Source organism: Acromyrmex echinatior, chromosome 3 (assembly GCF_024713525.1).
Source record: "Acromyrmex echinatior isolate Ae372 chromosome 3, ASM2471352v2, whole genome shotgun sequence".
In the NCBI taxonomy this organism is placed as follows: Eukaryota; Metazoa; Arthropoda; class Insecta; order Hymenoptera; family Formicidae; genus Acromyrmex; species Acromyrmex echinatior.
This window is the reverse complement of record NC_141854.1, coordinates 21,569,612-21,596,692: the sequence shown is the minus strand read 5'-3', so window position 1 is coordinate 21,596,692 and position 27,081 is coordinate 21,569,612. Positions and strand designations below refer to the sequence as shown.

Sequence of the window (27,081 nt, the reverse complement as noted above, 5' to 3'; positions counted from 1 at the left end):
ATTATTAAAGTCTTATTTGTGTGCGTGTGCGTGTGCGTGCGTGCGTGCGGGTGTACATTGCTTTATTCTTAATATACATCAAATTTGTATACTCACGCATTAAGGATTTATTATATATATTTTCAAGAAACAATTATAGATTATTCTAAATCGCAGATTTAAAAGTAATACAAAAAATTTTTAACGGTATTTTTTTTATCTATGCTTTAATAAAAATGTGTGTGTGTGTGTGTGTGTGTGTGTGTGTGTGTGTGTGTGTGTGCGCGCAGTAATAAAAATGTAATAAAAATAATTATGACATATAAGAGTCGAGCGCCGAAATTGACATTGCAAATATAAGTATGAATTTTAATGCAATAAAATTTCCATTATATACGTCAAAACTTTCAAATTACATAAGTTAAATTTTCTAAATCGGTAACATGTTTTGGATACATTTTTAATAATACGTTTTTGCGATCTGAGGATGGCTCGTAGATGTAGCGAAACATATTATCGACTTGAAAACTTTAACTAATTTGCAAGTTTTAACGTATGTAATAAAATTTTATTACATACGCATTAAATTTTGTATTTATATTTGCACGAATTTGAATTTTGGCACTCAATTCGTATACGCCTTTATAAAAAATAATAACAAATAATAAAAACTACAAATGTTGTTCAACAAAAATAAAATATTATAAACACAATTTTATATGTATAGTTTATTTAAAAAATAAATCTTAGGTAAAACACATACACACACAATTGTAGAAATGAAAAATACGTCTTTAAATTTCTAAATAAAGATATGAAAAAACTTCTAAATAAAAAAAAATATATATATATATTGTACAGGGTGTCCTGAATTCGAAGATAATATTATTACAGCATGAAATTTCATGGAAAAGTAAGTTGAAAAGTCCTCTACCATTTTGCAATTTTCGCAATAGTTGACAAGATATTAATTATTAAATGTCATTGAATATTGATTTTCAATAATTTTTTACTCAAGTATTGTCAACTTTACAGAAAACAACAAGAGACAAAAATTGTTTATTTTTTTCTCGTAGAATTCTAAGAATTTTTTCAAAATTTTTTATTAATTTTTCAGTATTACATAGTATTACACAGTATTATTTATTTTCTAATTGGAAAATTGCGATAATTGTAAAATGGAGGACTTTTCGACTTAATTTTTTACATAATAATATTGTCTTTGAATTTCGGGACACCCTATATATATGTTTGTAAGTAACAAATAACACTAACAATAATAAAATATTTAAATATATGAAATCTATGTCTTCAATGTTGCATGGACTCTCCTATGAAATTGTATCAATAGCAATTATTTTAAAGTTTGAAGTCAATATATTTCAAGTTCTGATCCATTTCAATTTTCCTTTCAATTAACTATTTGCTTAACTGTGACAAGAATGCGAGTGCTAAAAGTGTTAGAAAAATATTTCGCAATTTGAAGAGAAAGTCATAATGGATGAAAGAACACGGCGCAGTAGAAAATCATGTCGCCGATTATCTCGAGCGGTTCTTTAAACCTGGTATGGCTCGCCATAATCCTTTCAACGCTGAAAATTTCCCCTACCATACCTATTTTAGCTTCTCCCTTCTTTATTCTTCTTTCCTTTTCTCTTTTTTGGCAACTTTTCTTACTAGCGCCCGACCGATATGATGCCGCGAACGAAAAGGGTCCTCCTTAATAGAGCTTTTCTTATTTCCTTGCACCCTCTCGCGTTCTCCATTCATCTTCAAATCCCCTCTTCTCTGTCGCCTTGCAACTTAACGGTTCGTTCTGCTTTTGTTTCTTTCGCCGGGCTTCTGAAAAATTTCACGCTGACTTTTGTGCTTGGAAGAAACTTGCGACGTAGTGGGAAGGACTTCTTAAAAAAACTCTGTAGGGCTCATTGGAGCTATCTCTATAGAATTTTTCATGAATACCTTGTTATATTAATAATTAATGTCTATAATAATCAATCTCTTTTCTTATTTTATTTATACATAATGATACTTACATTAAATAATTTATATATAGATATACTTATAGTTTAAATTTATTATTGCAAACAAGACCAGTAAATGCTTGTATATACATATAGATAAATCGAGTTATAATTTTATTAATCTGTTTATGATTATTGTTAAAAGTGAGCTACTTAGAAAGAACAACATACAATTATGATTAATTGATCAGTCATTTAATGTATACATTTTATACAATCAATTAAAAAGACATACTTGTATAAATTTTTTTTCTATTGTACTACACAGAAGTGATGTCACATAAATATTCTACCTTAGGTATTTCGGTTAATTTTGAGTAAAGTTCTTTATTAATAAAAGCAGCGTAAAAGTCCGCTATTGGACCTACTAACCATACCATATAACAATAATAAGCACTTATTGGACTACAGACATTTTGGACTAGATCCAAAATGGCGATTGAAATAGCCAATAGGAAAGTTATCAGCATTTCTGCTCAGATCAAAGAAATTCATTACTTTTATTATTATCGAGCTTTAGTTTTTAGAGTTTTAGCTCACTATAGATGACTGTAACTAGCTCTACTAAAGATATTTTAAAATTGAGTACGTCATTTGAAAGACATTTCAAACATGGACATTTCTAGAAATGATTTGACACTGGTTTCGTGTATTCGTAAACCATAACCGTACTTTTTAATATGATTGAAAATGGAAAATGATGATAAAGAGAATCTACTACTCTACTGCTTTAAAGAAAACGGCTGTTCGATTTATCTCAGAAACTTATTCTGAGTCTACTCCATTAGTTAAAATGTGTGAGTTTGGTATCGATGATTTAAAAGTGATGAAATTATTTGAAAGACAAAGAAACGTTCAGGTTAACCAAAAAAGTTCGAAGATGCCGAATTGTAGATATTGTTGGAATAACAACTTATCTCAAACGCTTGAAGAATTAGCTGAAGCATTAAATGTTGGTAAATCAATCGTTTCTGATCATTTACACGCAATAGGAAAGATTTAAAAAGAAGGTAAATGGGTTCCATATAAATTGTCTGAATTGGCTATTCAAAATCGTTTAACCATTTGCACTTCATTGCTTTCTCTAAAAAGAAGTAGTTTTTGTATCAAATAGTAACTGGCGATGAAAAATGGATCTATTATAATAATGCTAAACGTAAAAAATCGTGGGTAAATCCGGGCCAACCATCGACATTAATTCTAAAACGCAATATCTACGGAAGTAAGATTTTGTTATGCTTATAAGTTAAGATTCTTCTAATTAAATCTCACTTGTTAGACAAATGCGCAGATGCCAGCGCCGCTGTAAACGTAAGACCTTTCTTAAATGTCTTTGCATTTTGTTCCTTAAATTGTTTTATTGATTTTATAATTCAATTTAAAGTAAAACTATTATATATGTATTTCAGACAATTTTTTTCCATTATTTTTGTAATTATTATTAAATTAAGATAAAATAATTTAAGATATTGAACTTATGATGTCTGTAGTTCTTCAAAAATTTGATTGACATCAGTGAACTTTTTCAGTATTTAATGAAATACATGCGTGCGTATGCATGGATGCGTGCGTGCGTGCGTGCATGCGTGTGACAGTTTTGATATTCTATTAAAAGTCTGTGAAAAACGGCAAGTGTTCCTATAATCCATCAAGTATTATTACGTGAATACATTACATTTTTAACTCTCTCGTTCGACCGTTTTGACGTAATATCAATAATGGTTATCGTGCCACTGATATACAGATTGACCGAATGAAATTCATTTAAATCTTTTGTCAATAGAGGTATCAGAACTTGTATCAGACACGATTAACTCTCTGATATGCTATCAATTTTTACTTCTTCTGACTATTAATATAATTTAAAATAATATATGAATTTTTTATGTTGTACGCTACATAATTTTATTAATAAAAGGAATAAGAAAAGACTAAAGAATAAAGATCTTGTTAGATTATAACTTTAAAGTTATACATATAATAAAAGAATTCTAGCTAGATTAGATTCAATTTGTATTTAAATATTAATATTAAAGTATTAGTTTTAATTATTTAATTTTAATTTTATTAATAAAAAAATTTTATGAAATAATAATATATATAGATTTGATATAAAACATTGCATTATGAAATAAAATGTACAATATTTATATATTGAAAAGAATTAACATAATTTAAATTCAATTTTATATATAAATGTGAAATAAATATCTTTTTATAAATTAATAAGAAAATGATCGAATTATTTTTAAATAGCTTTACTTGGTTGTTTCATCACACTAAAATTTATGTACATCAATGAAACATAATAATTGTTAAATATTTTTAAGCATGTACAATTTCTGCAAAATTTTTTTCTTAGATCTAATTTTTTTTTATAAAATTGTTACTTTTTTTATTTGTTTTCGTGATCGCTAACGGTGTTTTTTTTTTGTATTATTGAAAGACATTCTATGCATCAAAGTTATACAATATAACACGTTTTTCGCTCTATTTAATCATCCATCTTTTTAAGTACCCACCAATTTCAAATATATAATTCAACACGTTAGTTAGTCGAGTAGTGTTGTTGCTCTACGGGCAATAAATGGTACATCCGCTGCGTCGGTACAACAGATAACAAGCTCCATTGCAATGAAGCAGATTCTCTACTGCAATGCACCTATACTCACAACTATATATACAGTTCTGTGTTCTCACGTGTATGATCACGGTGTGTTCGTGAGCGCATACGCGCGTATCCTTGTATAATGCAGACAGATAAACGGTTCGCAGTGCTGATCATGCCGACAGATCTGGAACCTAGCGAATGTCCTGGGGTATTGTTGATTGTGGGCAACGATCGGAAATGAACCGATCATCCGGTGCACGGCGAGCTCATCGTTTGGCCGTGACGTACCATGCCATTGATAGAAATCCAGTCCCTTGTTTTCTACCCGTCTCCTCGTTTAGTATGGCTCTTCGATTTCCTTCATGCTTTTTTCTTTTTCATTCCTTTTCCTTCTATCACCTGTGTTTCTTTTGTTTCTCAGGATAAGCTGATGCAGATTATACTTTAATGTATGTGAATTCTAATAACATAATCGATGTATCATAAATATTACGAGAGAAAATCTTGCTTTTATATATTATAAATATTGCACAAAATTAAGAATGTCGTCATTCTGATTAAATATTGATAAACCAATTGCAATTTTTTAAATAAAATTGCTGTAATATTTAGAGAAATATTGCATACATATTGCTATAACATTATGCAATATTTCAATAATTATTCTAGTTTTATTAATTGCTAACATATTATTGTGTGTATTTAGCATCATATTTTAAAATACATATGATAAAATTATGATAAAAAAATATTTAGGGGTCTAGAAAGCACATTCAAAAAAGGTTGAAATCTCCAGGAAAGTTGTTAACTCAATTTGTATACTCCTTTTTATAAGATTTTTGAATGTTTTTTTTTACGAGAAACGTAACCGCCCTTTCGTGGCGGCGTACTTATTTACTAAATTATAATATTGCAACAATATAATATTGCAATATTTTTTACAAAATATTAAAATTACAATATTTTGCAATATTACAATATTTCCAATAAAATATTAAAATTTCAATATTGCTGCAATTTTTGTAATATTGCACACTATTGAAATGTTGCTACAACAAAAATATTCGCGTTGTAGATAATTAGATATCATATATGAAACGTATATATTATATATTAAGATAAATCAAACATATTAATAAAATTTATAATATTTATAAATGTTTATCAAGCAATTAAAAAAAAAATATTTTTAATATGCGTCGAAAATTTTATTGGATGTATTTGTACTTGATGTAATCATTCTCGTATTTGATTGCAAATATAGTTCTGCCTGATATCTTTGCACACACACACACACAATAATAATTTATATATCTTACGGAACAATTAAAAAGAACAGTTTTTTTATCTTTCTTTTTTCGATATTTTGCATTAGTGTTCTTTATTAATGATAAAATTTTATTACACAAATTTATTATGCTGTATATTGTGCTATAATGTATGATGACATATAATGTAGTGCAATCTGAATATTTATTATAACTTATTTTACCATTCATCTTTATACAATAGTTTCGCTATTTGTCCATCTATAATCTATATGATAAGAAATGTAATCTTAAGCAATGTACTACAAGACAATACAGGTTAATGAAGCGATCATGCAGAATACTAGCGACCCATTCCTTTCGACCCACTATATCTTATTCAGAAAACCCTCTCTCTGGGTTTCTCTCCACTTATCTGTCCGCCTCATTCATCTCGTGGGACTGAGTGCAGTCTGAAACCGTCGACCTTCCATTACACCCACGAGCATAATCTTAATCTATTCACCGATAAATACAACTTTGAGGAATACTTCGCGGTGGAGTTTGTACCAGCCTTCGCGCGTTCCACGAGTATGCTTTAACCTTCGTTAATTTATCACAGCTGCGACGTTATTCTGTCTTGGTGTTGCTTATAGAAGCAGAACAGCATTTTATCTTTAATATTTGCCTTGCTAAAATCTGAAATGTTTCATGTTATTGCATGAAGCATACGGAATACTTGTAATAATTATTCACACATAGCAGGTTTTATTTGTAAAATACAGTAATTTAAAACAGAAGTTATAAAAGAGATGATTAATTAAGGTATATAATTTAAATTATTGCTTAAATATATTTTTAAAGCACAAGCGCAGCTCATTGACGACGCAACTGCACCGAGATCAAAAGCTTGCAATATTTTCCATCCAATTGTTCCTTTTTATCCGGGGAAGAAAATATCCGGCTAATAAAGTGATATCGACTCGTGACATTCTATTTCTTTTCATTCTGTTCGACTACTTTCGATACTGTTGGAACATTCGAGGAGAGGAGAAAAGAGAAATAATTCGCCCACGGCGAGCTTGGATAAAGAAAGTTCGATTGGAGGAGTAACCTCTTGTTCTCGTCGCCGTCCCACGGTTGGTCGGCGTAGCCGACGCTGCAGGGAAATAATAAACAAAAGTTTGCGTGAAACTTTGGTTTTAAAATGATATTAGCTGGCGGGTATCGGATACGAACCCGTTGCGGAGACGCGGAGTTTTCCGATGTACGAGTACAAAGTAATGATAAACTTTCGTACAAGTTTTTTCACCAACTGTTCGCGAATCCTGCCTGGTCTTTTTAAGTCTATCCTTTTCGTCTGTCTTTTCCTTCATCTTTGTTATTTCTTCTAGCTTGTATAATGTTTCCATATCCTTTTGTTTCCTTGTCTTTTTGATGTTCTCTTATTTGTACTCGATTTGCTGCAACAAATTTTATCAGTCATCATATTTAATATTATCAGGTTTTTCTAAAATTCGAAAATCTCTCTAAAGAGAGATGTATTTTCTTTTTACTGATAAAGTATTCTATTGAAGGTCTGAACTATATGAATGATCGATATGAATTACCGATAATCACTCAAGTTACTAAAGGTATTATAAACTTCTCCTTCTAAACTTCTCTTCCTTTTTCTTTTGCTATTTTAATTTTTTTATTGTTATTTTTCATATATTTTCTACTTCATCGTCTGATACTTCATTTTCTGATGAAATATATAAACTGGAAATTTTATTCTATTATATTTTTTCTTTTTTTTATTTAATATTTTATACGAATTCATGTAAGAAACAAAAGTTGCCATTGCCTAAGTTTTTTGAATCTCTCTATCTCAATAATAATATGAAAAATTCTATTAATAATGAAAACTATCGAGATAACAACTAAGGAAGAAACTTCGATGATCAGTCGATAACTTTAATACGACTACAACGAGATGTATGGAAAATGAATTTTCAAACTTTGTGATTGTATAAAGCGGTGATAAACTTTCAAGCGTACTTCTTTGTTAACTACATCTACGAATTCTATTGTATTTCACATCCATCTCTCATAATTGTCTTCATTTCTTTGTTTCTTGCTTTATTTATCATTATTTGGAACTTCTTTCGTAGTGATATAACGAAGTTTTTTCTAGTTTGACTTTACTGAAATTGATGTTTTCCAACTGGCGTTTTATCATGCTAACCTATTAAAGACTTCATCAAATAATATAAAACAAAAAAACACAGCCATTTACTGAAGTAATAATACAATTCTTTGTCAGGGGATATTAATTTTTTTACATATGATTTGAGTTATTAACAAATAAAAAAACATTGAATTTATGTGCCATAAGAGTTGTAATTTTTCACAATTTTTATTTAACTGAGCAATATCACTTTTTTTCTAGCATGAAAATGAAAATAAATTAACGTATTATTTTTTGTCAAATTATCTTCTATTATCTCAAATTATTTTATTATCTCAAAAAAGTGTAAACTTACTAAGAGGTTCTATTAGCAAAAATTTAATACTCCTTATTCGAAAAGTAACTAGCACAAAAAAAGTATGTATCACAATCGCTTTATTAAATTTATTTATACTTTAGGAGAGCAGAGAGCTTTTAGCTCTTGGAAATCTCACGGTGGTCAGTCCTTATAGGATTATTTTTACTGTATCCATTATTACTGTATCCGTACTGGATATTCGAGCGATTTTTCTTGCTAGGTTACTTCTCTCTCGAAATCCAATGGCTACTAAGCTTGCTGAATACATTGAATGTTAAACATTTTGTTGTACATGAAGCGTGCATAATATTGTAAAAATATAAAGCAAACCTTGAATAAATTGAACAAAATAAATAGAGACTCTCCAGAAAGTATAGTGGTAATAGATTATATAAATATGAGATTGAATAAATATGAAAATTAATGAAGCACTATATATAATTAACGAACGGAAATACAGTTAAGCTCTTTATTGCCGACGCGAGTCTCATATTTTATCACTGGCGTTTACGCTAACGAGATACCTCGACGACGACTATTCCAGACAAAATCCCGTCAGACTTTCAATCATTAGTCGTGCGTATTCGTCGGACGAATGTCGGCGACGTCGACAATATGTAATGAGTAATGTTCCTGGCACTTTGCTAATTGCATTGTATGGGTCGATAGCGGGTTCGTTTCCATCTCACATCGCACGACGTCGTTCCCGTGAAGAATCAGCGTTGCTGATATTGTTAACTTTTCAGTAATGTAAACGATATTTTCATTCGTTCGTGTAATACAGGCTACTTTTCACGATGTTCCAACGATATTTGAATGGTGGGCTTTTTTCATGGGGGATTTACACTTGTAAATACATAAATACAAGGCAGATACGGGCGATTAAACATCGACAATGAAGCTGATTCAAAAAATAGAACTACCACAGTGTGAGGTACGACGCAATTTCCATTTTGATACAAACATGATGTACATCAAATGAACTTTTGTAATTGTTTTGCTAATTGGACCGCGTCGATATACCATATAACGAATTGATCGTATCGAATTGTGGTACAGTATTTTTTTTGTTCATAGTTTGTAAAAGTAGTAGTTTCAACATTTGCTATCAATTGCTTTGTAATTTAAGTTGAAAGTTATTTCTTCTATCGAATTTATTTGCGCATTTATGCGCTTTTGCAAGGAATTTTCATAAAATTTTTAGTTTATTGAAATTTTAACTGATCAAAGCCGATTTTAGCACGGATTTTATCAATATAGTTATTCAAATAATAAGCTACAATAATATTAGTGGCTATAAGAAAGCATCTTAAACTTTATAAAATAATTCAAGAAGAACTCGGAAATTAATTATCATAGAATGGATTTTTCTCTCAATACGATTGCCAGATCATTGCCAATGTCTGATATGTTTTACTTTTGCGTTTATAATATTTTCACGTTATTTATTATTTTAGTTTCTGTAAATGGAATTACTTCACTAAGAAATACTAATTGCTCTTCGCAAGAAACTTATATACAATTAATTTATTCAGTCATTGTATCTTATTCCATTTTACGAAATGAATTTCTGCCAATAATCTATTAACAATAAGCGATAAAATGTGTTGTCAAAACGCGTTCGATCTTTATGTTAATCAATATGATCGACAATACTTGTTTTTCTCAAATGAAAACACTCAGAAAATGTAACTTTGCTCCGAAATTTCATCAAATATTGCGGGTTTTGTAAATATCGGGATAAAGTGAATGGCATGTAAAGGCAATATATACTCAAGGGCGCTACTAATTAAGAAACTTGAGTGATTAAACGTGGCTAGGTCGAAGATTGTCTCTGGAGGCGATCTCCCATGTGATCTGCTTTCGGTCTATCTAACCTATCGTGAACTCGTCCCAGATTCACGCGATCCGTTCGCTTATAATTTTGAATTACGATGTTCCGTGACGTTGCGGCCGCTACGTGACTGTGAAATTACCCATCATGAATCACCCTACGGCCCTCCTGCAATTCGCTAACTGCGTTCGAGCGTCGATTGGAATTATTCTGATCGATTTGTAGCGCGAAACTCATGGAGCGTCCATTACCAAGAGATTTCCGTCATGCTCTGACACTCTTGTGCCAGCGATATTTACGAACTCGATCATTTTCCTTCGAAATATATTTACGATTTTTATAAGTTATATTTTTTTATCATAATAAGGAAAAAATAATATCTTCCGAATTAGTATTTCGAAAAATTTCTATCACAAACTTCCGGCGATGAGAATTTTCGACGATTTAATTATTAAGAATTTCATGCGATTGTATGTACGTAGATAGACTTAGAAATTTGTCGTAACTCGAGCCACAGGTAAGTGGCCTCGGTAGCAATATAAGTTAAAGCCACTTTTAATATTAAAAGGTCTGTAAAATGATTATGAAGCTGGCTCCACTCGGTCACCGATTCCATTCTCCTTCCGCGGATCAGTTTCACGATCGTTCCCGAGAACAATCTAAAATTCAAAACGTTTCTAACTTGCATCGCAAAATCGTATTTTCTCTTTCGACGAGACCCTCGCAATCTTGAGACGATCGATTGCGGCTACGACCGTCAGATTTTGCACTCTCTTGAAGATACGTCGGCGTAACTTAAATTGCGACACCCAAAATTCTCTCAAGTCTCTGCCATTGCACCTCCAAACTTTTCATCGATCAGTCTTTCGTTCGATCCGTATATACGGCACGCCGCGCGGGAGCGATCATGTCGTCGGTACATAACGGATGGAATTGAATTCCTGAGAAGCGTGAAGCGACACGACGCGCGAGGCGAGGCGAGGCGAGGCGAGGCGAGGCGAGGCGAGGCGAGGCGAGGCGAGGCGTCGCGACGCAACGTCTTCGTGCGCGCGTTCTCGCGCAAAGTCTCTTCGCACCGCGTCACGACGCTCGAATAATATATCAAAGTAAGCTTATTGATCGCGCGCGGTCAAAATTGTGAAAGTTTCGCGGCTGCACCGAAACCCGGCCGTTCGCTCGTGTACACGTGCGTTACTTCACAGCGTGCGCGCACAACCACGTATGTACACCCACGTTTCTGATCGATAGTATATTTCTGACTGGCACACGAAACCGCTCGTCGACGTGAGACGTTCCACTTTTCTACGTTTCCCACCAGCGATTCCCTTACGCCCCAGCCATCCTTCTCGCCAGTTACCACCGAAATTTTCTATGTCGTCTCTTTTTCTCAGCGTTGGCTCACCGTCGTCGGTCGGCTCTCTCTCTCTCTCTCTCTTTCTCTCTTCAGTTATCCGTCTCTTTTTCTCTTTAAACGCGGAAAACTTTTCCGCGGCGAGCAGACTGGATTGAACCAATAGAAATGCGACCGATGTAAAAGATCGATGAGCCTCAAACTCGAGATGGACTGGCATAAAAAGGAAATTAGTAACGTCTCATTCGAGGCATTTAATTTCAAGGAAAGGCATCTTTCTTTGATTCCCGCTCTTTTAAGAATATTGTATTTTTTTCTCACTCAATAACGTTTGGTGCAATGATTAAATGAGTTTGTTTTACATCTTTCAGAGATATTTATAAATGAAAAGAAAAACGATCTCAAGTGTACGATGAATTTATTTATAAACGTTATGAATTATTTTAAGCGTGTGCTAGTCACGCTATTGGCTCTATCTTAATGGAGTTATCATCATCGATGGTTCATCATGTTCGTCGGCGCTAATAAATCGCAATGGCGCAAACGTGACAAGCCTGCAGCTAAGGCAGCTTCCTTGAGCCATCCATCCTGTTTGATTGGAAACTCTGGGGTCAATCGGCAATCTTTCCTTTGTTCGTCAATTCGTTGGTTAATCGACGGAGACATTAAGGACCATATTTCTGACCATATCTATCTCAACCAACTTCTCGATGAGATCGTGTTGTTAGCGATATCCCGATCGCGTACTCTTTAATTGTTTTGCTCGCCAGTTCTCGACCAGTGCAATAAACTTTGAGTAGTCGCGTCAAGTAGAGTATTTTCATGCTCCCTAGTATGTCGCGGTGTTTCTTTCATAGAACTAAATAAACTCGTCGTACGTGACAGGACTCGGCTATAAGTCCATCTTGCAAAAAGCTCGCACGAAGAACGGACGGTCTCCTCAACGAACCGACACACGAACAATATCCGGCACTTTGCGATGCGACGTAATTGCGACCTTACGTCAGGAAAACTAGCTTGCGACTCACAAGGATGACAATCGGACTTTAATTAAAAACCTTAGAAAAACCTATCCTTTTTCAAGAATTACAACTAAAATAATGATTAAAATTCAATGGCTTTTGTTGGGAATATTCTACAGAAAGCGTTTCTGAATTTATGTGATCAGTGATAAGTCAATCATACAATATCGTTACACCAATGTTGTTACACAGCATAGTAAAATTTTTATAAAAATCGATAACGAGGTCTGTTACCGGACGTGTTTCGAGATTGGGACAATCCAAAGTAGCCACAATACAGCGGTTGATTCATGATAGGTGGAGCAGGACATTGGTCTACCTGACGTAGATATATCGTACGGCCTACATTTGTACTCTGGGAATTACGTTTCTGTTCTGTTGGCTGCGTTTCCGAAATATGTGTTCAAATTTACGCGAATATGTATTCCGCATTGCTTTGAGATATTTGCGTGTACGTTTAATTCACTTGTGTGTGAAATATATGTACATATTTCCAAGTTTAATATTGCGAACTTTACATGCAATGTAAGATTGAACGGTTTTGATATATCGCATTATACATACACGTATACATATATGTATACGAAAAAAATTGATAAAAAGAATTGATAATTTGGTCAGCAAAAATTATTAAAAGGAGATCAAATCAGAGCAATTCAAGAAACGGCGCGGTAATTAGTGTGCGCTATTATATGAGTAAATTATACATCCAAATTGAACTACAAACTGATTGTTGTACTTATTTTCAAGCTACTTTCAGCAATGCTTTTAAATTTAAAAAATTATTATTCGTAGTCCGCACATAATGAAAATAGATCATGGTATGCAATACCAGTGAGCCTCTTTTATAGAGAAAAATGTAAAGTAACATACACTCGAATTCTAATAATAACAAAAAATGTTTTGAAAATTATTTCAATATTTGGATGAGATCTAGTTAATTTTAATTTCATGAGATCATCTTTGCTTTAGGAAAGTTTATCAATGTTATGAAATAAAAGATCAATTAAAAAGAAAAAAAGAAAAATCAAACAAGCAAAACAAAAAGAATAACTTGATATGTATTATTAAAAACGTAAGATTTAGTAATTTAGCAGTTACGAAGCTTAGTAGCAAACTCCTTTTTTTTACTCGTCTTTCCTTTTTACTCGTCTTTTTGAAAGTTCAAGAATCTGATCGATCTTTTAACGACGCAGATTTCAAGCTTCTGTATTCCGATTCGGGTATTAACGAAAGAATTGACAAGATGTAAATTTTTGTAATTTTTTTGTTGATCATTTACGATAAATAAATTATTTTTACAAAAAGTTAAAATTTTTATTAAATTTTTTTGGCAATTTTTAAGTTAAAATTTGAAATTATATTCAGAATTTATCTATGAATTTATAAAAAGAATTTTAATATAATAAAGTTATATTAAAAAGAATACAACGATGAAATTTCTTTATTCAAAATTTATTGCTTTTTCATTTTGATTATTCTGAATTATTAGGCGAGAAATGTAACTATGTAAATTAGATTTATTTGCCAACAATTTTAATTTTAATTACAAATGTTACATATCTTTTTAATGATTTTCCAATTGTTTACTATTAATGATTGTATTATTTTGAATGTTTTAATGATATAATCAACAAACTCTCCCCAAACAATTTTTCTCTATTGTCATGTAAATGTCTTAGAAATGGATGAACATAATTTTTTTACTTGGTAAAGGAAAAGGGGAGTAGAAAGATACATATAGTACAAAAATGCAGTATGCTCTTGTGCTCTCATAGAGTTTGTCTTTCACTGTATTTCTAATGCTTCTCCTCACTATCTTCAGAAGAGCATATCTTGTATGGTGGCTTTAATGTCACACTTTCCTATGAAAGGACAGGACTTCGTACACTTCTCTCTTTTTCGTTTCTTCTCACATTGTACGTTCTTTCCTTCACAACGATCTTCTTTCTTTTCAATTGGCTCGTCTCTTCTTTTTTTTCTTACAGGCCTTTCCTTATCTGAAAAGAAAACGCAACGTGGTTCTCCTTGGTATTTCTCCTTTTTCATCTTCTCCTATGTAGTCTTCCGCACTCATCCATCTCTCTCTTTCTTTCGATGCTTCTCTTTTCCCCCGTTCAACTATCTCCTCCTTTCGTAGACGCGCAGTGCAGTCGTGCTCTAAATCACGGGTCTGTTCTTGTTGGTCTTCCTCTATCTTCCTCCGGCTTCTCTCTGTCTTTTTCTTGAGAGAGGAAGAGAGAGAGAGAGAGGGGGGGGCGGGAGAGGGAGAGAGAGGTCCTGACGTTCTCTCCTGTAAGATCTCGCAGAATCGCAGGAAGGAGGACAAAGTAAAGGACGAAGGACGTGGCCAGGGGAAAGCGCAGATCTGTCCTACCTCAACGTTAACGATCTGCGTTACTCTATTCTTCCTCTTACCTCTTGCTACCCCTTGTCACACAAAGACAGTAAGGTGATTTTCAAAGTCCTTTGTCAAAGAGCTTACGCATACTTGTTCTGTCATATTCAATTCTTAGTTTTATCTGCACCATTTCCAAAAACTTTATTCTGAGCTATTCTTAAAAATTTTATTTTAGTGTAATGATTTTATGTATTATTCTCTTTTTGTATTATAATTCTTACAGATGAATACCGTATTTTACATGGCTTCATATTTTCTCACTAATTTGTCGTTCTTGAAAGCAAGCAACATGTAAGGCGATTTTCTCAACAGGCTTCTTGCCAAGGATTTTAGATGCTCTAGGGGATTCTCATGATTAATTACATCATTTTTGTATATTATTTGAATAAACAATTTAATTTAATGATAATTTTATCGGAATAGATTTCTTTTCATAAAGATTGTAATCAGATCAATATTAGTTTTCTTTCGAACTAGAGCGTTCATTAAACGATTCTTGTCGCTATCTTTTCCGCTGGTATAATTTTATTCAATAACGTTCACTTTTATCTTGAGTAAAGTATCATCGTCTAAAATTAATTTCTTAATTATACGCGTCGTATTTTATGAGTCTCGTTATGCATTGAATAAAACGGACCTCAAAGTTCGTATCGTTATGATAAATAGCTTAATTTTCATCATTAAATTTTTATAGTTTGCTGTATACACGTATAATTTATAAAAAGATCCTTAAAATATAATGAAGGCTTTTTCACGTGGTAGGGAAACCGTTTCAATAGTTTCCATGATTCCCATCAGATAGCTACGCAGTCGGTTTAAAAGATTAAAACGAGCCAGCAGTTGGCTAAAAGTTACGATGACGAGGTGACGCGAGAAAAGTTTAATGGAAAATGTCGTCCTGGCTGAAGGCTTCCTTTGCCACCATCTCTCGCCATCGAAACAGTCTGCGCGAGAAGTTAATTCGGCTCAGTGAATGGCCACTATCTCTTCCACCTTCGAGGGTGGTTAAGTCGTCGATGAGGTTGGGGATTTAACGATCCTACGTACTCGAACCTTCGACTTTCCGCTTATACCAGCCAGGTTCGATCGTACTGAACTGGCAGGATCAGTTTCAGACATTTGTACTATCTCGATATATACATAGATGAAAGAATCTTCACAATTAAAACCCTGTCGCCTTGTATATCATTCTTTGAAATTGCTTCGAAATTTTATTTGTACAATTTCAATAACACGAATATTTCATACAAACCATTGTTCTGAACTATGATAAACTTCAATATTCCAGTGATGAGTAAATTAGAAGTAATATGATTTTTTTAATGATCAGTATATATGTAAAAATTAAAATTATAGTAGTGCATTAATATACAAGTGTACATTAATATAATTCGAGTATACAATTTTTTAAATATCCCATCGGGACTCTTAATTATCTCGAGTAGTGTGCATCTTTTTTGACAATAACAATTAACAATAATTTTTATCACACATAATCAATTCCTTGGTATTTTCAGTTATTGATTGATGACATTGAAGAAGTGTAAGGAATAAGTTTCGCATTAGGATAATCAAAGACGGCAAATACAATTAATTAAGCTCGATTGCGCATCGTTTCGTTAAGTAATGTTACCTAATGAGTGAAATCATTAGCGGCATGAAACAAAGATCGGACAGGCTTGCTTCCAACCCTGTTCGAGATTTGCTATCCCATCATTTAGGACATAACACATTTATTTCCAAAATTATGTTCAATTACACTAGACTTAAAGTTTAACGTTAAGTTTTATTGATGTTTGACCATAAATCATTTACTTTGCCATTAGACGACGTCATCATTATATCACTCATTTAACTATTCTTGTGATAATTCAAATAATTAATGTTCAGTTTAAGCAGAAACACGATCCGAGGAAAAATACGACTGTTATATGAAATATTTTCTCAATGTTATAATACGGATAATTTTAGTAGATTATGAATCATTTTGTAACTTTTATCGTAAAAGTTCTTTTTTCTGCAGTTCTCATTTATAAACTGTAAATTAAATGTTGTAAGTTTTATAATTTCGTTTTTTATTCGTAAATTAATGTAATATTCAGTATGTACACAAATTTAATTTTACAGAATTAAATATACAGGCATGTACATTGTAAAATTTACATTTTTTAGTTTGCGTGAAATTGTAAAAATCGAGTTTTTCAACACAATAAAGATTGAAGCTACGAAGAGACTTCATCGCAAATTATGCCTTATCATTTTGAGAGGCATATAAAACTTTTACGATCTTTTTCTTCAGCATGCGCGCTCCAGAAGTCATTCAAGTAGGGGCACGGTTTTCGCATGACTTTAGAACGATTGCGGCTTCAGATAATGACAATATCGATCATAAATTGATGTTACGGTCTTAATCTTTTAAAGAACTTATTTTCAAGATTTAGATTATGACAAAAAAAATAATCTTTAACTGCCAATAATTGCAAAAAGAACAATTACATATATATATATTTGTATATTATATAATTAAACATTTACAAGTTATTATGGATAAATTAGTTTAGCCGACCATAAAATAATTTTTTAACTCACCACTAAACTGAATGATTATTAATTCGAATTTCGGTGAGTGACGTTTATGTTTATTTATATCCATTGTATATCCATTGTACTTTTACATTTTTTTAATTATACGACAACAAAGATTAGATTGTGACAAATTTACGACGATAAGGTACGATGTCAACGTCGAATGTCGTCAACGTGGATGATAGAAGAATTCATCAGGCGAGATCAGTTCGACATAGTTCCCCTTTGCTATATACTGTGGCAATCGAATTAATCTGCAACTTCCGTAAGTTATATCCATTGACAGGAAGAGACATTCAGATATACTAGGGACTGTCGGTACCAGATTTATAAACTTATATAGATTTTGTAGTGCAATTATTATTATTAAATTTGATTCAATATATGTAGACAATCGTATATAAGTTTTTTAATATTTCTTCTATGAAAAATCAAGTTCAATTTTTCATTTTATTATTTTGTTGTTTCATGAAATATTTCTTTCGTGGTATCTAAGAATTCTTTCCGAGTGTAGATAATTTTCTTGCATCCAATGTATTACGATTTCTTGAAACTATACGAGAATTTGCTTTGGAAATTCCGCGGCGTGTATCCAACCAGAACTCAACCGCGAATTACACGTTCAAAGAGCGATGGTTGATTCGAGCAACCTTCCGAAATTCCGAAACATCCTGTGATATAGAACTTCCGGTTAATATCCACCGGGCGTAATCTCCATTGAGAAACGTAGATATATTATGCAATGGATGAGGACGGATCACTTTACTACCTCCCGATTTCGTCATGTCACATATAAATCATTACGCGTTGTCTCTCCATAATAACGTAGACACTTCAATACTAGTTTTTAATCTTGATCTGACACAATTTCAATGAGAATTACACTAATAGTTGTTTTGGATTTCAATCTTTCTATATTATTATTTTGATACGTTTACGTTTTAAAACTTAGACATTTGCGTACAGTCATTTATAAAAAAAATTGGATATCTTTGTAAATTCTGTTTCAAATTTTGAGAGCAGGTTTTTTTATAAATTCGAAGATTTTATATACTTGAAAAGGAAATTGAATTAAATACAGTTTGTGAATTTTTATCATTAAATATTTTAGCAATTAAAACATAAATAAAGTTTCTAAATAAAAAAAGTCAATGCATTGAATTGAAAAGCGATCTTTTCCTTTTTTTTTATACTTTTTAAATAGAAATTCGTCAAAATTATTTAATTTTTCCACAGTCAACTCTAAATATGTTAGTACAATCCTTACTACAGTAGAAAGCTTTCTTAATATAGGTCATGCAAAATTAATTGACATAATGAGAAATGTGAAAATCGAGGTTCCGCACTCTAATATGTAATTCTAAAGTTAGCATAACTATCTAGACTTTTTTCTCCAAGGGCTCTCAGACTTGCAAAAACGCGATTAAAAATTTCTACAGCGATTCGTTTTCCAGCAGTGCGTTTGGAGAGTGTGCATTTGCACTGAGTACTCTTCGTTCGATTCGAAATTTATACCGAACAAATTTGCGGTTACATGGTCGAGGAAGTACGGTAACCAAGCAACCGATAGGCACGCACTCGATCCATGCTCGATTACATGATTTTCTCTTTCCCTCTCTATCTTTTTCTCTCTCCTTCTCTTTTCTTCCTCTCTCTCTCTCTCTCTCTCTCTCTCTCTCTCTCTCTCTCTCTCTCTCTCTCTCTCTCTCTCGGTTCTTTCTCTGTCTCGCAAGTGAAGCGTAGAGTTTACGATACAGTGCTTTTAGTGTCCGGTCTGCCAGCAATCACATTAGTCGTTCGGACCGTCCGTTGCCATATTTAACGGTTGGACCAAGTTCGAAAGCGACGGATGTCCAAATCGTTGAACCAATCACACCGTCTTTTCGCCCCCAAGCGAAGACCTTCCATCTACATGCAATTTTCGCTCTTCCAGGACACTATTTCTCATTCGACTCGACAATTCTAGGTTTCCTTCTTTCTCTTTCTGTTAATTGTCTCTGTATTGCGCATCTCGTAAATTTGCTCAGTAAAGTGTTCCATTGCTATATACCTCATGGACAAAGAGCAATTGTACTTCATTAATCAATATCAATTAATTTTAACAATTTGCAATTTGCAGTTCTCTTTTATTATAAATTCTTGAGATCGAAAACTTATGTAATTAATGGATGTTAATTATAATAGGAATGCAGTTTATTTACACATGTACATATATGTATTTATCGATTGATAAAATAAATAAAATATTTAAATTAAAATAGATGAACAATATGAAGCGACGTTAGACCGATATGAATAAATCAAATGTTAATTAAGAAAAAAGAATCCTATTTCGGTCGAAGCGGATCTCAGTGCTTAAATACATAGTTCTTGTAAGTAGAATATATATAATATTATTTGAGTTGTTTTATAATTGAATGTTTTATATTTGAATGTACATTCTGCAAGTTATTTATCATCTCATAAATTCTTTTTATCACATTTATATTTTTTATACAACTGTTTATTTCTTCAAGTAATTGAAAATCTAGTACTTATATTAGAAAAATGAAATACACATTGAAAACATCGAAATATTAATCACTTTCTCTACAGTACAAAAGTTGCAACAACAATACTGCAACATTGCAGCAATATTGCATATTGCAGCAATATTACAACATTATTGCAACGAAAATCTCGGTAAGGATTAGGTCTCTAAAGGTTTAGGACACTCGCACGAAATGCAAGAGATCCCGGTTCGACTTCCGGGCGAGATAATATTTTTCGCAATAAGAATGAATTATTTACAGATTTTAATATGTTATTCAACATTATTAAGATCGTTTCGAAGATGCGAATAAGCATCAAAAATTTGTTAAATTACTAGTCAATTTAACTCGTGATATTACTGCGGTAGTTTAGTAAAGTTAACAAGATCGAAAAATCATTTCGGTGCGCGTTTCTGGGGACTACATACGTAGTCCCCATATAAATTCACACAAGAATCATACAAGCATTTAAAATCCAGTTAGACCGTTTAAGGCTTCGATTTCTATAGTTTATGTTATCAAATATAAATTTAAATAAATTATGATTTCATTATTGAATACGTTTACGAATAAATTAAATTAATGAACTTAACGAAAAAAAAAATCTTGCTAATTGCAATATACTAATTTAAGTGAAATAATTATCTGTGTTCTTAAATTGCTGTAATGTATTATTTAGTTGTTCTGACATATTGGATAAACATTTTTTGATATAACGAAGTAGAAATTAAATAAATTAAACTGGGAATATGCTTAAATATGAAAAGATATTTTGTACGGAGATTACAATCATCCATTATTAAATCTAATATTATTTTGCCTTATGAAACTTTAATAACGTTAATTATATCAAATAAAATTAATTATATTGATATTATAAGATTTGAATATCTTGATATTAAAATTATCTCAATATTAAAAAACAAAAACTATTATGATGTCATTTTGCGATGTATTGGAAATATTATCTTTTAATTAAGTAGAATTTAATTTGAATATGAAGCGAAAGAAGTAGGAATTTATTGATCTCAAAAAAAATATTTAAAGTCAATACATTAGCAAGCGATAAGAAAGATAAGAATTGAAAAGAATAGGGAAATTCTTTTCATCGATTTGACTTACTCTCAATTTTTTCGATGTGATTATCTTTAATGTAGAATAGAATTTTATTATGAAAAGAAGATAAAAATTAGGATTTTTATTACATTTAAAGGTTTGCGCAGTGAAAATTAGCAATTAAAAAAAAAACAAACAGAAATTGTGACAAATACAAAATTATATTGTTTAATTTAAACAATATATTGTTTAATTTAAACATATTTCTATTTAAATATGTAAACTACTTTATTAAATAAATTAGATATGTAGAATAAGCCATGTGTCACGTAACTTTGTCTCCAGTTGAATAAATTGCGCAATTAAATACAACATAAATTATTTAATGAGGCCGATGGGCATCTCTCGTTGATGGAAAATGCATTCATAAGGTTAAATGTGATGGATGAATTTGGCGTTAAATGAATTCCGAAATTTTTATTATCTATTCTATACACATAAATATATTTAAGCTGTAATTTGAACTTTCAAATTAATGTACTTATGCTATTAATAAATAAACTTATATTGTTTTTAATAAATAAGTATAAAAAATTATATTGTTTTAATAAATAAATATAACAAATTATTAATAGAGTTTTCAACAAAGGAAATAAAGAAATGTAACCTTTGTTATATTTATTAAAAAATGTATCTTTATATTTAACAGATCACCTATGTATATATAAAAGATAAATCACATATGTATATATAAAATTAGAAACTTAAAAATGTAAAATTTAAAAATATTGTGTTTTCATAATATTTGATATAATATATACTTTGCGTTTTAAGGTAAACATCTTCTGTCACACAAACGCGTAATTTTATGCATTCGTCGACCGTATAATATTTTAACTGCGACAACGCTGGAAATATGATAATATGGAACTTTTGGTTGTACTGGACCATATGGTGGATATGCCTTAACTTTATAGAATAAATGAAATTTTTCTCTAGACTACAATATGTTGTGCAATGTAATGTTGCGACTTGCGACCACAAAAGCACCAACTGCCATTGTGAATTCCCGTCGCGAATCAAATGTTTGCTCTCTTATTCCCTTGGCTAGTCCTTTCCGCACACTTCCGACCTTTGCTTACCCTGACCTTCTACCTCTAATAGTACTGATAATGCAGTAGTAGTGAAAGCAGAAAAGGAATTTCTTTTTTCTACTTACACCGCATAACTAAGTGACTATTTTTATAGACGGCAATAATAATTATTTGACTTATATTTGAAAAAATGCACTTAAAAGCTCATTTCTTTTCTGCAACCACAAAGTAATCGACTTATTATAATTTATGTGGAAGACGCTATTGTATTTGCTAATAAGAATGATAAAAATACAAACGAAATAATCCAAATAGTTCCAAATAGATCCAAACTTTTTACATTTTTGCTACAGGGGAGATCGGGACTCATTAACACAAGAGGCAAGTTGGCATTGTGTTCATATTTTATGTAATAAGTTTCCGGTTATGTTATTTATGACGAAAGAAACAATGGAAAAAATCCCGCAAAGTATTTTTTTTATAACATAGGTACTTTTCCTTAAGTTTTATTAAAATCAAACAAGTATTACAATAGAAAAAGAGAAAAAATTGACTTAAGAGAGGACAAGCAAATCTTTGAGCATTTCATAATTTCGTTCTTCATCAATGTTCTTCGGCTTGAGAAAGTAAATCTAAATGATGTATTATTAGTTTAAAAAAGTTTCTGTTAGTATATAATACGTTATTTCCAGTAATGGTAATTTGTTATAATAAAATGATAAAAATTAAACGTTTGCAGGGATGAAGTACGTTGGTTTATATACAAGAAAAGGTTAGGTTGACTTACTGTACCGTATGTGTAAAATAATTTAAGATATCTACATAATTTTTATTAAGAAGTACATATTTACTATCTGATTTTTATTTCTATTATTTTTTTATTACGATTTTTCATTTAATATAATATATCGTAGAGGCAACTTACACCATAATGTATATCAATTTATTCCACATATCGGGACAAGTTGATTACAATGCAACATGTTTGTATTTAATTTATTGTTAAAAAATTATATAATGTATATAGAACCATTACTGGTATGAAGTGTTGAGAAAGATTCTCTTTATCTTATTAATATATTATAATCGTAATAATTAATTGTTTAAAACATCTAATACCAAAATTATGAAAACTGCCCACAAGTCCCAATCTCCCCTATTTGTGATTAAAGCTTATTATTATTATTAATAACTCTTTCCCCCTCCCTCCCTCCCTCCCTCCCTCTCTCTCTCTCTCTCTCTCTCTTTCTTTCTCTCTTTGTATATGCATGCGGTTACTTTAAATGATATGAATAACACTTATAAAATATACACTATACGTATAATAAAACTTTGTAAGCAAATTAGCACACAGAAAAGATTAAGAGATTAAGATTTAAAGAATAATTAATGAAAGAAATATGAAAAATGCGTTATCAAATCTCTAATCTATTCATTCTTATCAACTTGTATAGATATTAAAATGAGATAAATCTTATGAATATCATAAACGAGATCTTTTAACACACCGCTGTTTGAAAACGCGAGGTGGCTTCGCGGATGTGACTGCTGCCATAAATTCGCCGATAATGATCGCAGTACGTCTGTGTCCATGGGATCTACGGTTCGCTATGGGACCCATAAGTTATCCGTCGTCGTATAGACGCGCCGCATGCCGTTTCTGTATGCACAGTGATAATGTATACGCAGCACCTACATCTCATATAGAACAAATCTACGACGGATTTATGAAACGAAAACGAATCGAAATGTGTGAGTCATTGATGCACCTCAACCGAGATGAGTGCCGCAGATCTAACAGGAAGAATGTTCTTAAAGCACAGAAACTAAACAATTCTATGTCTCCTTATTGTAAAAGAATAATAGAATCTATTCTATTAACAAATTACTCAATTTAGAAAATATAAAAATATGCTTATTGGTTTATATATTAGGTGTTGGAATTAATTCGTAGCGTTTTACAAGTGATGGGAAGTACTTTCATTAATGTATTTTTTAATGCTCATGTGAAATAAATAACATTCTTTCATTAAAAAACGCTACGAATTAATTCCAACACCTAATATTTATAAAGAAGAAAAAACTAAATATAATGTTAAATATTGGATTTCTTGTTTGGCATATTAATTCCAACACCTAATATTTATAAAGAAGAAAAAACTAAATATAATGTTAAATATTGGATTTCTTGTTTGGCATATTATCTATTCAGCACGAATTTGATCACACAGATTTGATTATTATATGACATATAACGTAAATATACATTATTTATATATATTATATATATGTTGTGCAACAGTTATAATTTGCTGGGTATATATATTTTTATTACCAAACAAAGAAAAAAGTAAATTGACTACAATTTTTTTTATAATCTTATTTTAGTAAAAACACTGGAAAAATCGATGCAATGAATTATGATATATACATGTATATTAGACTGTCAAGGAAAAAAAATTTTTTTTTTTTAATCGGCCACTTAATTAAAAATTTCATGCCAAGGCTGTATTTCTTAAGACGTAAACGTATTTCTTATATCGTAGGGTTAAACTATTGCATCGTGTTTAGCAATTAAAAAACATACAGTACCACATTTGAAATCTAGATTAAGACATTTTTGCATCAAATTAAACATTAAGGAAATTCAGAACTTTGATTTAAAAATCGTTCACTATCTCTAAATCTTTTTTGATAAAAATGTAGGGGTTCTTTTGGCATAAAATAGAAGCTTTTGAGCTAAGTGGCCAATTAAAAAAAATTTTTTTTCCTTGACAGTCTATGTATATACGTATGTGTGTGTGTGTGTGTGTATATATATATATATATATATATATATATATATATATCTTTTAACAATATTTTATTGTTTTCTTATTGATTGTTTTCTTATATATGATTATTGTTATCTGTTTATATTGAAACACTCCTATGGTATGTGTTTAACGTGTATAATACAGTTTCTATTTAAAAAATCGTTTCTCAACATCTCTCCCGATACATCACTTTCAGATTTGCTTAATTAGTTTGAACGTTCCGAATGTGAAGAGAAAAACACATCAATTTTCGCATTATCTTTTTAGCGTACGTTGCATTTGCCGCGCAATTAAATCTGCTTACGCGCATTAAATTGCGGTGCAAATTGCGGTCGACATATTTTCTCATTCCACCAACATTCGAAACTCTTGATATTTCCGAGTGTAACTGTGATAAGTCAAAAGCTGAGTGACACACATATTATTCAAAGATTGTGTTATATATGTTATATATGTTGTATATACATAATGTGTAGCATATGATAAAGCATATAGAAAATTCCTATGTGTATAGAAAATGATTCTTTTAGAATTAAAAAATTTCCGCTTTCGCATCGATAACGAACGTCTCTTACACGTTTAATTAGATTCCGTTGACGATACTTTCAAAATTGAAAGATTATTGTAAATCTATTAAACTGATAAAGGCTCTCTTTTTTTGTCATTAATATTGTCTGAATGAAACGTATTTTAATTATTAAACTTGAATACTCATTAAAACTATTCTTTTATGCATAATTCATGCTAATAAATTAATGCATTATAAACTTGACATTCATGTTGATTTATTTCATAATTTATTGTTATTATTGCAAAAATATGAATTGATACACACATTTGATGACTCAATTAATCTTTATAAATATTGTAAATAATTTCTTATATTTTTATATTATACATTTTTATTTCTTATATTATACATAGATTATTATTTTGGTAAAAGGTTATCTGAAACCTCGAGAAGAGAGAGAGAGAGAGTCGAATATAATGTAATTTGATAGATTCTGAATATTGATGAATTTAATAATTTTTGTATTATTTCCTATTGTTGAAAGTTTTTGTACATTATCATTTTATATACGGATATACAAAAAAAAGCGACAACAAATGACATCAATATCATCTGTCTCAGTTACGGAATGAAATTGGTCAGCTTTTTCAAGATTATTTTATGAGAGAATATTTACTGGATATTGATTTGTACAATATAATTATTTTGACGAGTTTATATAATATATTAAAAAATACATATATACTTATATTGTAATTATATGTATATTCGATATATATTGTGAGACATTTTTTATTTAAAAAAAAATGCAAATGGGGATTAAATGTAAAGAAAAAAAATAAAAAAGTCTTTATGAAACAGAATATAAAAGGAAAATAGTTTTACCTTATAATCAAATAATTTAAAAAATAGAACTATAATGTTCAAAATGTATTAGTGTTTCCAGATCAACTCAAACCTATACTTACTGTTTACATGTAATTTTAACACATTTTAGTGCGTTAATTAAAAAAAATTCGTTGTTTATGATTAACATATACATGGCAAGAGATTATAATGTAATTATAATGATCGTTCGTAAATTTCCTTTTTTATATAAACTGTTTGCTATAGATTTTCCAGTTCAAACTACGATGGATACGAGAAGGTAATATACAGTATTCAATCTTTGGGACATTGATTAGGAAAATAAAATATTTATGAAAATTATTTTTACAATCTTGACGTACTTTGTCTAACATATATGAAGTTTCTTGTCACGTAATATTTATGATCATGACAATTTATGGAGTATACATGTATCAGCATGAGAATACAACGAATCTAAGTTGTGCAAGAGAGAGAGAGAGAGAGAGAGAGAGAGAGAGAGAGAGAGAATATTCTTTAGAATGAAATTTTATCCTGAAGAAGATAAAAGATTAAGAAGATAGTTCACAAAGTTTGTGAAATTATCTTCTTAAGCGCCTTGCAAGATGCTTTTCGAATGAATT

At 30.9% G+C, this 27,081-nt stretch overlaps 1 protein-coding gene and 1 long non-coding RNA gene across 2 annotated transcripts in view; one reads left to right on the top strand and one right to left on the bottom strand.

Annotated features, from left to right (window-relative positions):
• LOC105153748 (uncharacterized) overlaps positions 1–27,081 on the top strand; it is a 292,829-nt gene that overhangs the window by 131,212 nt on the left and 134,536 nt on the right. The window lies entirely within an intron of this gene.
• LOC147910348 (uncharacterized) lies at positions 225–26,929 on the bottom strand. Its single transcript, XR_015544655.1, has 2 exons — positions 7,101–26,929; positions 225–7,020 (listed from the first exon to the last, which is right to left on the bottom strand). It is a non-coding gene; the product is annotated as an uncharacterized LOC147910348 (long non-coding RNA).